At 46.5% G+C, this 12,231-nt stretch overlaps 1 protein-coding gene across 1 annotated transcript in view; it reads left to right on the forward strand.

Moving 5' to 3' along the window:
* The first annotated feature begins 80 nt into the window (after positions 1–80).
* RGS10 (regulator of G protein signaling 10) overlaps positions 81–12,231 on the forward strand; it is a 65,622-nt gene continuing 53,471 nt past the window's right edge. Inside the window, exon 1 of the mRNA XM_062635325.1 lies at positions 81–84. The gene's annotated coding sequence lies outside the window, so the exon portion shown is untranslated. The remainder of the gene's footprint in view (positions 85–12,231) is intronic.

The following is a 12,231-nucleotide window of genomic DNA, read 5'->3' on the forward strand; positions in this document are numbered from 1 at the left end:
GGGGGAGGGACGCGGAGGAGGAGGGGGGACACGGAGGAGCTGCCCGGCTGGAAACTTCTGGTTGTCTCCAGCGCGGCGCGGCCGACCCGCGGGTGACGGGACACGGGTTCCGTGGTAGCGCCTGGGGTGGGCTCCGGAGCAGGCGTGGGTACCCAGCACAGGGCTGCTTTATGCTCTGGCCGGTTCCTGCTGCACCCCGTAGCCTGTAGGTTGAGCAGGAAGTGTCCCTGGGGAGCCTGCAGACCTCAGTGCGTCGTTTGGCAGGGTCCCGATCGCTCCGTACAGAGAGCAAAACCCCAAAGCTCCTCCCAAAAGCTCTTTGCCCGTGACTGGTAATTCAAGGTTCTAGTTAACAAGTAACGTACTGTTTTTCCCCAGATGAGGGGCTGTCTCGCTTTATTCTTCATATTCAGCTACGTTTGAATTTTCTCAGCTCTTTGCAAGTATGTATCTCAGTCCCCAGTTTCACTTAGAAATACAGCTCTTTAGCAGGGAACGTGTCTGTGAGCTTTAAATCATCTCTTTCTCCTTGGGTGCTGTATCAGCGTGTCATGCACTCTGTGTTTAGCTTGAGGTAACTGTACTTCACAATTAGACCACTGGTAGTCATCTGACAGTCACAGGAACAGCCACAGATGCCTGTTGATAGCTACTAAGTAGACGAGTGAATGGATAGTGTCCCTCAAGTGCAGAAGTCACCTGCTGCAAAACTGTTCCCTTCAAGGAATTCCAGGTATTCATTCCTCAGAGGTAGATGCTCATTACAAGTATCTCTGACAGAGAAACCTTCCTGTTCTCACCAGGACAGTCAGGATCTGCTCCTGCTTGGGGCAGGATCAGTGGTCTCTTCATACTGCTTGACACCAATAGTCACTTGTCTTTTGCCAGAGTGGGTTTTGTTTATCACAGTGACAAACCTAATAACTGCTCAAACGTGCTTCACTCCTGCAGCTCTCCCATCCTGCACATCCCTCACCTTCAGAACCATGCTGTGGTCCACCATGGACCTGGGTTTCTGTCCTTGTGTGCCTCTAAGTATTGTAAATGGATTGTTTATTATGCTCTCAGGTATTGCCATCACCGTTACTGACTTCCCTATTTCCTACAGCAACACGTCCCATACCTTGCACATCTCATCATCAGTCCTGTGGTGCCTGTCCCTGCATGTATCTCCTGCCTGTCAGTGACATGAGACCTCTGCTCAGCCTCACTGGTGCCAGCAGTTGCCTCAAAAGACGTAATAGCAGAGATTTATTCTGCTCCCAGTCAGTAGAGATCTGCAGAGGAATTTCACTCTCCATCTCATCACAGAAAGGCATGCTTGGACCATATGTTCTCTGTAGCATATTGCCAGAGTCTTTGCCAAAGCAACAAAGGCAGCTGATTCAGACACAGGGGACACAGATGTTAAAAGGTCTTGCAGGAAAATTACTCCTGTAGGTTGAGGAAGCGATGCAGATGGGGTTTGTAGCTGATAAGAGTGTACAAAGAGATGTGAAGAATGGGGCTGCTTTGTTTTGCTCAGCTGACAGCTCAGCAGAGGTAGTGAATAAGGTCAGCAAATAGCCAACAGCATAACAAAAGGAGTAGGCAAAGGGGTGGCTAACTAGGTAGCAGTTTTTGTGAGGCACTCCCTGCTAAGAACCACGAGGGTTCTATGTCACAGGAATTAGCACAGGCTGGTGGCTCAGGGAGCTGCTGCAGGAACAAAACCCAGAGGTGGAAAAGCATCCAGCTGGAGAGAGAGCAGTCTGGGCTGTGAAGGAAAAGCACTTCAGTGATTGAATTTAGCTGGCTGGACATCATGCTTTTCTGTTAATTAAATTGTCTTCCTGGACAGGGAGGTTTTAGCCTGTTTTCTTGTGAAGGTGAAAGGACTCCCAGCTGGGTATGTTATACCTATAGGATAGCAGTACAGGGATTCACTTTCTGTTCTCTTGCACTCTGCTCTCTCTGGCCCGTAACTGCAACCTGGAGGCAGCATGGCTTCTGGTTTATATTGCCATTAGCCATATTTCAGATCAGAATGATTTATGGGTAAGTTTGTGTAAAGAGCACTGCAAAGTGAAAACCTTGGGTTCAGGAAAATTGGTTCTTAAGATAAGCAAGTCTCTGTAGTGTCTGGCTAATCTCAGCTGGGACTCCAGGCTCCAGGTCTATGTATTCCATTTCAGAAGGGAACTGAGAAGTGTTTGCTAATTTTTGTCTTCTTCCTCTAGGTGCAAGCAGAGCTCTCCTCATTTCTCCAGGTGTCTGTCTGCACACCCAGGAGTACTGATCCAAGCTTTACTCCAGGGTGTTCCAATGCAACTAGAAACTGTGTAATTGTAGTTACCCAGAAGTAATACGCTCTAAAGGGTCTTCATGTGTTTCTTTGTCTTGAAAATGGACTGACTGTAGGTAAACCAGCTGGAAAACTATGAGGCTTGCATGAACAACTGAATAACCCAGGAGCCCGAATCAAAGCCAAGCCATTCCTTCCCCAAGCCATCAATTGCATCATTTCTCAGTTTTGACCTTAGTACTATGAGAGAGTTGGCCTCAGTTTCTGAGTTATCCTGTGCTTACTTGAGGCTGTAGGTATGGCTGCTCTGCAGGAACCTCAGGACAGCTAGAGAGAGTAGCGAGCACCCTGGGGAGCCACTGCACGCTGGCACATCTTCCTGATGCATCAGTAAATGTCTGCTGTGGTGATCTGCTTCATCTGTGGGTCACACGAGGTCTCTGGTTACAGATCTCTCTGTAATGAGACGGTCGGGCATGTCTGTGTGCAGTGTCCTGCTGCAGAGAGCTCCCTCCTCAATGCACTCCAGCTTTAGCTCAGGTTGTACCAAGCAGCACCCTTATAACAATAAAATCATTATTTGTTGTATAAAGAAGTAGGTATCTCTGGTGTGTCAGGTAAGAACAGGTCTTGCAGTAAGCTCTAAATGTGCTTTCTATCCATGGCAGTTTAGCAGATCACCTGAACAGAAAAGGCACTGTTAATCAGGACTGGGTATTAAAATGCTTGCTCTGGATCAGGTACTGTAGAAAGCTGTTGTTGATGAACCTGTGGCTATGGCATGTGTCTAGTGCTGGATTTCTAAGCAGGCGCCAGTCCAAGTTCTCTGCTGGATGTGTTTAAGATTGAGTCATATGAAAGCTCTGTTAATAAATGCTGCAAGAACACAGAGTTTCTCAATCTTCAGATTCAAGATTGCATTCCAGCATGATTTCCATCACCTGATGTTTCATCCAAATCCAGAGCATCAACACTGAATAGTCCAGAACTTCACTGGCTTCATTCTGAATATCCTGCTCTGGGTGGATGAATCATTTCAGCTAAAAGCAAAAGGTCTCAAGTACATATTCCCTGCTAACTATGACCAGAGAAGTGGAGATGTTTGGCTTCATGGCTTGTTCAGAACTGTGGACTTGTTTGTATCAACAGTATAAAAAAGAGCCACTAATACAATTGGGTCCAGTATTTCAGAAAATTAAAGATGCAAAATGATTGATAATCTTGTACTAATCTGCCACTTATGCTACTGACCGCCTTTGACTTGATTTTCCATGTTTGTTTAGTACATAATTTAGTGTGAGTGCTGATGAAAGTAGGGCAGATTGAGATTAGACATTAGGCAGAAGTTCTTCCCAGTGAGGCGCTGGCGCTGGGTGCCCTGAGGAGCTGTGGCTGCCCCATCCCTGGCAGTGTTCAAGGCCAGGTTGGACACAGGGGCTTGGAGCAAGCTGCTCTAGTGGAAGGTGTCCCTGCCTGTGGCAGGGGTTGGAAATGGGTGAGCTTTAAAGTCCCTTCCAACACAAACCAGTCTGGGATTCTATGGCAGCCCTCCACAAATGGTCTGATCTCATGGAGTGTTGTACTGCTGCAGGCATTGTATGGTTCACACAGCTGGATCGTATCAGCTGCTTATTGGAGTCAGAGTAATAATATGCACTCTTTTTGATAGATAAATACAGTTCCTATGAACTTTGATAAGAAAACAGAGTGCTAAATGTACTGTCTACATGGACAGTACCTGTTCCAATCACAGTGCAACTACACGAAATCTGGGCATTCACAAAGCACATACTCAGATTTCCAAATTTTGGTTTTTTTTCAACCTGAAAAGGTCTCCAGAAGCTAATTCCAGTACAAGAATATTTTTTCCTTTCTTTTGCCTTTTTATTTCCAGCTGGAACACAACCCGCCTTAAATCAGGGCGTGAATCTGGCTGCGAACACAGCAAAACCAGCTTTAATTTCTGTCATCTGTATGCACAGAAAGCAAAATTCAATCCAGAACATGGGCAGCAGAAGACAAGTTGTATTTTTGGAGCTCCTCGTTTGCCTAGTATGTTAGGAGTGGTGTATGGAAGCTAAATGAGTATGTACAAAACAGGCATTGGGGGTTGACTGTTCCCTGCTCTTCCTAAGTCAGTCAGACTGAAACATGAGGAGACAGCTCTTTGGTGTGAGAGGTGTCTGTGTCTACACAGGGAGCAGGAGAACCTTATCTTACTTCGTTAGGAGGGTGAATTAGAACCAATTTTTGCCGGCTTTTTGAGTTGCTGCGGGGTCACCATCCATTAGTATTTACAGGCCTCCACCTAGTGGATAAACGGCTGCTCTGTACCCAAACCTGCAGTGACCCAAATGAGCATTGGGACATCTGAAGGGCTTTTCCAAGGCCAAAAAAGAACCATTTCCAGAGGTGAGTGTGCCCACAGCAGGCAGGGTACAGAGGGTGGGAAAAACAACAGGAAAGGGAACTTGAAAACCCTCTTCTATGAGTAAATGAATCCTTTTATAAGCAATAGCAGAGAATGGCACATGTGGAGGCAGAAGTATTTCTCCAGTTTCTGGGGGATACTGCAACTGATTTAGTGTCAGTGCTCTGTTCCTAATCATCCCTTCAAAGTGTTTTTATCCCCTTGAACTGAAGAAGCAGCTGCAGAGCTGATAGCATCTCTGTCTCTCTCCCTGGTCCTCTGGACTCTCAAAGGAGGCAGCAGCAGACTACGAGGGAAAGAGAAACAAACGCATGTCCTTTAGTCTCTGCTCCTCCTGGCTCTCCTCCTTGGAGCAGTGTCTCTCTGGGAATTCAGCTTTGGAAGTGCTAGCATTTCCTAGCCATCCAAAGAGCTCTTTGGGTCCATGCCAGGAATGCAACCCCTCCACTTCTAAGAGTGTAACTGGCTGCTCAAGGCTGGCTCACTGATAAGAGCAGTTGAGAAGAGTTGGAAGAAGCATTAGTGCCTCCCCCGCTTCTTTCGGGAGCTGCTTCCAGCTGAGCTCTCACTCCAGGCCCTCCCAAATCTGCACAGTGGCTGCACTACCACTGTTGCTGTTTATCTACATAGGAAATCCATCATTCAGAGGTTCAGCAGTGTTATCAGCACGATGGGCAGATGCAGGTGGGGAGTTTCTGGACAGTGTTACTGCTGACATGAGCTATCTGATCAGTGTAGACAGTTACACAATGCTGCAAACAAGTGAACAGGTAAAACTAAAACTCCCGGGTAGCACAGAGCATACATGTTATCTTAATGAAGAGTGTTGCCTTGTCTGTGCTGAGCTTTAAACCAGCCAAGAAGTCAGGACAAATGTTCACTTTCACAATAACCTTCAGAAGAGGAAATTATACACTAAACCAGGCTTATAATAGGTATGCTTATGAAGAAGTGAGTTTTGCCAGGGTGAGTTTTGAGACTCTGGTTTCAGCAGCAAGGAAATCCAAGCAGAAAATCTTAGCCTGCATCCTCCTGCAAAAACCAAAGCAACATCCAGAGGAGGCATTTACACAATTCTCCTGGCCAGAGGAGTGAATCCTACTCATTAAAATCATTTTCCTCTCATTTCCCTGCTAATGTTGGGTAAACATCCCATCTGCAGCAGTGGCTCCAACTCATGTTGACAAGTGAATCTGGATGGGGTGGCTCAGTGATTACTGCTTATACTCATCAGCTTTGTCTCCTCCAGCATCCTGCCCCTGCACGAGGGACACAGAATGAAACATCACTACACTGCAGCACACAACCTGCAGATTAATCTGAACTGTCACTAAATTCCTTCCTAAATTAGAACAGAGGACTGTAATCTGGAGCTCTGGATCACATATTATCTTCTCCTGCTCGAGGGTCAGTAATGCATGGCAGGGCAGAGAGGTGGGAAACGTGGGGCTCCACTTCTGCTCCACTGGCTGAGTTGCATCTCCAGAGTTCAGGGGAAGGCTGAAACCTGGATAATGCATGAACCCTGGAGTTCATTGCAGCTGTAGGAGAATACTTTCCAAACTCAGTAAATTTTCTGAAACAGAGGGTTAGATGATGCTTATCTTGGTTTGCAGAACTGCTATTGTTATAAAGTGATAACAATCTTTTTTCCCCCTAAATTCTTGTCTGTAGTAGCTAAAAAGATTGTTTCCAGCCTTTAGCTAGTTTTAACCAGAATGAGGCTGTTTTCCTTTCCCAGTGTTTATATTTCTAAACACTCCAGAGCACTGCAAAACTAGGGTTTTGTTTCTAAGAGCATATGGCAAATTTTCTCCTGTCTGTCTATATTCTCATATATTATTTTACTTCCTTTTTTTGGCTGCAGATCATCTATTCTGTGGTTTAAATATCACCTCCATTAAAAACCAAAATACATATGGTGCAAAACACAAAACCAGTGGATCTGATTTCCAAAGGGTGTCACGGACACATCCTCACTAAGCTTTAGGTCAGCACAGGCCTCCTCCTGATGCATTCCTGCTGGGAATGTGGCCCGGCAGTTGGAGTAGATCCCTTTTGCAGTTCAAGTCTCTTGGCTCTTACCCCAGTCAGAGACCTTAACCTTTGTTTCTTACAGCCCAGCTGAGGTCTGTAATACAAGATCATTGCATGTGCTTTGTCTTTCTTTTCTCTTGCCTGTAAATTTTACTATCAGAGCTCATAGTCCTGAGAAAAGTTTGGCTTTAAGGAGTCAGCAGGTTCTAATGAGGAGGTTGTTTGGGGGTTTTAATTGTTTGGGGGGGGGGGGGGTTTAATTCCCTGGACCCTTTTGAACAGCTGCTTTAACTTTTTTAGCCTGGTCCCAATGAAAAGGTGTTCATAAGCAATTTCACCCCAGTACACTCCATAGGAATCAGCAGCTGGGCAGAAGAGAGAAACCCATAGAACATCTCTTAGGAAGGAAAGATGAGTAAAAGACAGCTGCTCATAGCTGGTCACTGGTTCATAGAATCACAGAATGGTTTGGGTTGGAAAGGATCTTCACATCATCCAGTTCAAACCCCTCACCATGGGCAGGGATGCCTCACACTAGACGCGTGCCCAAGGCTCTGTCCAACCTGTCCTTGAACACTGCCAGGGATGGAGCATTTACCACTTCTTAGGGTAGCCTGTTCCAGTGCCTCACCACCCTCACAGTAAAGAACTTCTTCCGTATATCCAACCTGAACTTCCCCTGTTTCAGCTTGAACTCATCACCCCTTGTCCTATCATTACAGCCTCAGCATGGGAATAGCCCTGCTACACATCAGTGTAGATGTTAACAGGAGCTTGGGAGAGGGCCTAGAAGTGACCAAATAATCCTTCTGATGATAAACTCAGCCACAGCGGTAGTGTTAATGGTGTTTGTAAAGGTTATCCCCTGTGAGAAGGTGACCGTGCTCCATCTGTCTGTGTTTAATGAGCTTCTTTTCAAGACATCAAAACATGGAATTACATGCAAAACAGTAGCTCCATATCTGTGTTAGCTGAAGTCCATCCTGAACTAGGTACAAACTTTTGCTTTGAAAATGATGTATTACGCCTTTACCCTCCACTGCTTTAACCAACAGGAGGAGAATCTGAGACTGAAGTTCTGCAGGTTTCATTGTGCTTTTTAGCTCCATCATCTTCACTGGGAGCAAAGCCAAGTCTGAACATCCCGGAAGGATTTGCAGGAGAGTTTGCAGTAATATCAAGCAGGCAATAGTACTCAGTAGAGAAATATACAGCTTGAGAGGTAGACTCTTGTATCTGAGCCTTTTTACTCACTTAGTGTGGGATACTGTAGTTTACTAGCATCTAGACAACTGTATCTTACATAGTTTTCTTTCTCCTCTAACATGACTGCAGCTAGGTTTCCCAAAAGAGAATACAGTAAGAGAATTGCAGGTTGCAGGTTTACACGCTCACGAGTCAAGGAACATCCAGGTGAATTCTGCACAGAATCCCTGTTTTTATAACAAAGGACTAACAAAATCTTTGTGAGAGTTTTTGATGCAAGGCTGTACATTCATAGCTCAGTGTATTCATGTGACAGGAAATTATATTTTAACTGCACAATCAATGGGAGCATAAAGAAATTAATCATTATTTATCATCATTAACCAAAATGATGAGTGATTATGCATAATGGACACAAATGCATGAAAAAAATTAGGTCATGTCAGCAGTTTGGACTAAGATCTCTTCTGGTTCTGAAGAGGCAAATAAAGGTGTTTTTTACCCAGTTCTGCATCATGGTTTTTGTACAATAAACTCTTGAACTGGAGTAACTGTGATAAGCAGACTTAAGAAAATAATTATGTAGTCCCAGTGGTGGGAGGTTTTCAACAGATCGAACTTAGAGCAACTATGTGATTTCTGGGTTGGTTTGGAAAATAATATAGCAGTTGTCAGTACATCCGGCAAGAATCTGTTGAAACTAAAGTCCTGTAACTTCATGTTCAGTGGACTATGTATGAAAAAGAGAATTGGAATTTACTTCCCTGGTTAAGGTGACCCGAGCTGCAGACAAACAAAAGGGATACTGGGACCTGATCCATCTTCCCTTCACTGCTCATCAAGCAGATGTCTTGTGTTAAGATGGCCAGGGCCTCATGTTCTCCCAGGTTATTTTTGCTCAGTTTAATGACAGAAATGAAGAGGCTGTGAATATCCCTGCTTTTGAAAGCAGCTCTGGTTAAGACAGAGATACGGTCTTCAAAGTGTCTTTTTGTAGCTTCAGGAAAGCAAAGCTGCACCAGGCTATTTGTGTGTTTCACTCACTGATTTGTCAGATCACATTTTGCTCCTGTTAGCCCTGTGGGATCACATCCAATGTTTTTTTCAGAGTTTAGACTATGATCAAATAGGAGCAGTGTGACATAACAGAAGATTTTATTTTATTTTGGGATACGTGTGTGTTTTCTCGTTGCAAACGAAGAGTTGACAAATAGATGACAAATTCTGGATGGCATTTGAAGTAAACTTTCACTAAGCTGGCAGCCTCTTTATGTTTATTTTTGGTGGAATGACCTTTTGATGTGTAAAGGCCCTAGATGCTTCCTGATTAAGTTGTACTTCCATGTGAGAAACGCTTTCAGCTCAGAGGAGTTACGTGGGAACCACTGATGAAGGTGTCTTTTGCTTTCTCACAGCTCAAACTGCAAGATAAATGGAGACACACATTTACCTGAAGCATAAAGCTGAAATGGAGTTTGCTTTTTTCTTAGTTGCACCTCCTGGTGCTGTCTTTACAACCAGATGTTTTAGAAGAGCTGATGGGGTGGATGAGCTGCATGAAAATACAGAACTGACTCTTCTGGGTTTGACCTGAAGGTAAGAGTTCTTCTTTGAGAAAGGTAACTGATGTTAAAATAAAAGAACATTTCAATGCAGCAAATGAGCCTTCTTTGTGCCTTCTTATTTTTTTTAATAATTTTAATCATTTGAATATTCTTTTTTTTTCAAATTCCTGATGACTGAAAATTCCTGACCCTTTTTCAGCCTGGAGAAGAGAAGGCTCCTTAAGGGGAGACCTGAGAGCAGCTCCAGTGCCTGAAGGGGCTACAAGAAACCTGGAGAGGGGCTTTGGACAAGGGCCTGTAGGGACAGGCCGAGAGGAATGGCTTTAACCTGCCAGAGGGGAGACTGAGATGAGCTCTTAGGCAGAAGCTCTTCCCTGTGAGGGTGCTGAGGCGCTGGCACAGGGTGCCCAGAGAAGCTGTGGCTGCCCCATCCCTGGCAGTGTTCAAGGCCAGGTTGGACACAGGGGCTTGGAGCAAGCTGCTCTAGTGGAAGGTGTCCCTGCCCGTGGCAGGGGTTGGAACTGGATGAGCTTTAAGATCCCTTCCAACACAAACCAGTCTGGGGTTCTGTGATTTACTTATGCACTACTGTTGATTAGTTTACACTGCTCAGCTCCCATCCTGACCTAGCTCTCATCTCCTGCCTGTGTGGTGTGAGGAAAGAGGTTTGCGTATGCTTGTATGTGTGTGCTTCGGAGTTGCAAAATTCAAATAGCTCACACTATTAGCCCTGCCTCCTTGTAAATGTCAACCTTTCAGCTAAGTCAGAACTTAAATACATTTGATTTAGATGAAGCATTAGGGTTTTGAGGGTGGAATAAAAATAAATAATAAAAATCACATACACAGGGAGTGCAAAGTATATTCTCAGGATATCAGGCTCCTTTCCTGGTTGCAATCCATAAACCCGTGCTAAATCCCAGTTAGTTCACAGGAGTCTGACCAAGGGCTTGGCAACAGTCATGAGGAGACCTCTTATTTTTGCCCCCAGGTGTTTCTATTACACATCGGAGAGTTTCCATACTATGTAAGAATTATTTGAAGTCTCCGTGCATTCTGCTTGTCTTTGGAGGCATAATTTGATCAGTAAAGGAAGGCAAATTAGATTTAAAAGAGGCTGGATATCAAGACTATAACCCTCTTGCTCTTGACGTAAGGATGCCAGAGAGCAAGAAAAGACTGTATTTAAGTCCTGTTTCCTTTCCCCTGCTTCTCAGCAGGGCTCTGACCTGGCTGTCCTGATCTTGCAGCATCACTGCTGCTCTGTACAATGCAGGTTCTGTAGAATAAAAAATGGAATAATAGTAATTAAAAACGTGTTTTGATTTTAGAGCTGAGGTGAAGACAAGTCAGCAAACCATCCCTGCAAAACGTCACTGCCACAGTACAGCTTCCAGGCTTGCCCTGTGTAATTAAGAATAAGGTATGCCAGCTAACAACTTGTATTAGATAAGCTGCTCTGACAGATAAATCAAGAGGCTAGTCCAAAGCAGTTCCTCTGCTGGGGTCTATAGATAATGAGAACTGTGTGCAGGGAGTGTTGTTGCACCACCAGCTGCCCACTGGGGAACTCTTTGGGCCCAGCCATACAGCCAGTTTACCCGCGGAAGAGTGCACTCATGCAAGCCATTAGCAGCCAGTTTCTGCAGGAGAACATTCTGGGAAATGGTGTCAAAGGCTTTACTAAAGTCCAGGTCAACAACATCCACAGCCTTTCCCTCATCCAGTAAGGAGGTCATCCTGTCATAGCAGATCAGGTTAGTCAAGCAGGACCTGCCTTTCATAACCCATGCTGACTGGGCCTGATCACCTGGTTGTCCTGTGTGTATATGCAGCAGGGACACCTTCCACTAGAGCAGCTTGCTCCAAGCCCCTGTGTCCAACCTGGCCTTGAACAATGCCAGGGATGGGGCAGCCACAGCTTCTCTGGGCACCCTGTGCCAGCGCCTCAGCACCCTCCCAGGGAAGAGCTTCTGCCTAAGAGCTCATCTCAGTCTCCCCTCTGGCAGGTTAAAGCCATTCCCCTTGGCCTGTCCCTACAGGCCCTTGTCCCAAGCCCCTCTCCAGGTTTCCTGCAGCCCCTTTAGGCACTGGAGCTGCTCTCAGGTCTCCCCTTCAGGAGCCTTCTCTTCTCCAGGCTGCCCCAGCCCAGCTCTCTCAGCCTGGCTCCAGAGCAGAGCTGCTCCAGCCCTCGCAGCATCTCCGTGCCCTCCTCTGCCCATTCAACATATTCTAGCACAAATCAACTCCCCTCAGGCAACCACACGACAATAACCATTTACAGGATGAGCCCCCGAGCTGTACCAGACCGCTTTATCCCTCATTTACGCACAAACCACCACAACACTTCTGCCTTTGAGCGCCAGAAACCGGACCGAAACCCCGGCGGTCTGTGGCTCAAACCGGCTCCTGACGCCCGGCGTTAGCGGCTCCCCGCAGCCTGAGGCCGGGCATGGCGCCGTGGGGAGGCAGCGGCCCGCACAAGCGAATCTTCCCGGGCTGATGGCGGCCAATCGGCACCGCCCGGGCTCGGCCCCCGCGGCGGGAGGGCCCGGTGTCCGCCGCACGGCCCGGGCCGCCTTCCGGCCCGCTGCCGCCAGGCCTGCCGGGAGCGGTAGTTCCGTCCCGGCTCCCCGTCCCTGTGCCGGCGGGGCGGTGCTCGGCCGCAGGACTACAGCCCCCAGAGGGCGGGCGGGCCCCGCGGGCCG

The sequence above is a fragment of the Pezoporus occidentalis genome, unplaced genomic scaffold, assembly GCF_034315485.1.
Source record: "Pezoporus occidentalis ecotype Australia unplaced genomic scaffold, CSIRO_AGI_Poc_V1 ctg45, whole genome shotgun sequence".
Lineage (NCBI taxonomy): Eukaryota > Metazoa > Chordata > Aves > Psittaciformes > Psittacidae > Pezoporus > Pezoporus occidentalis.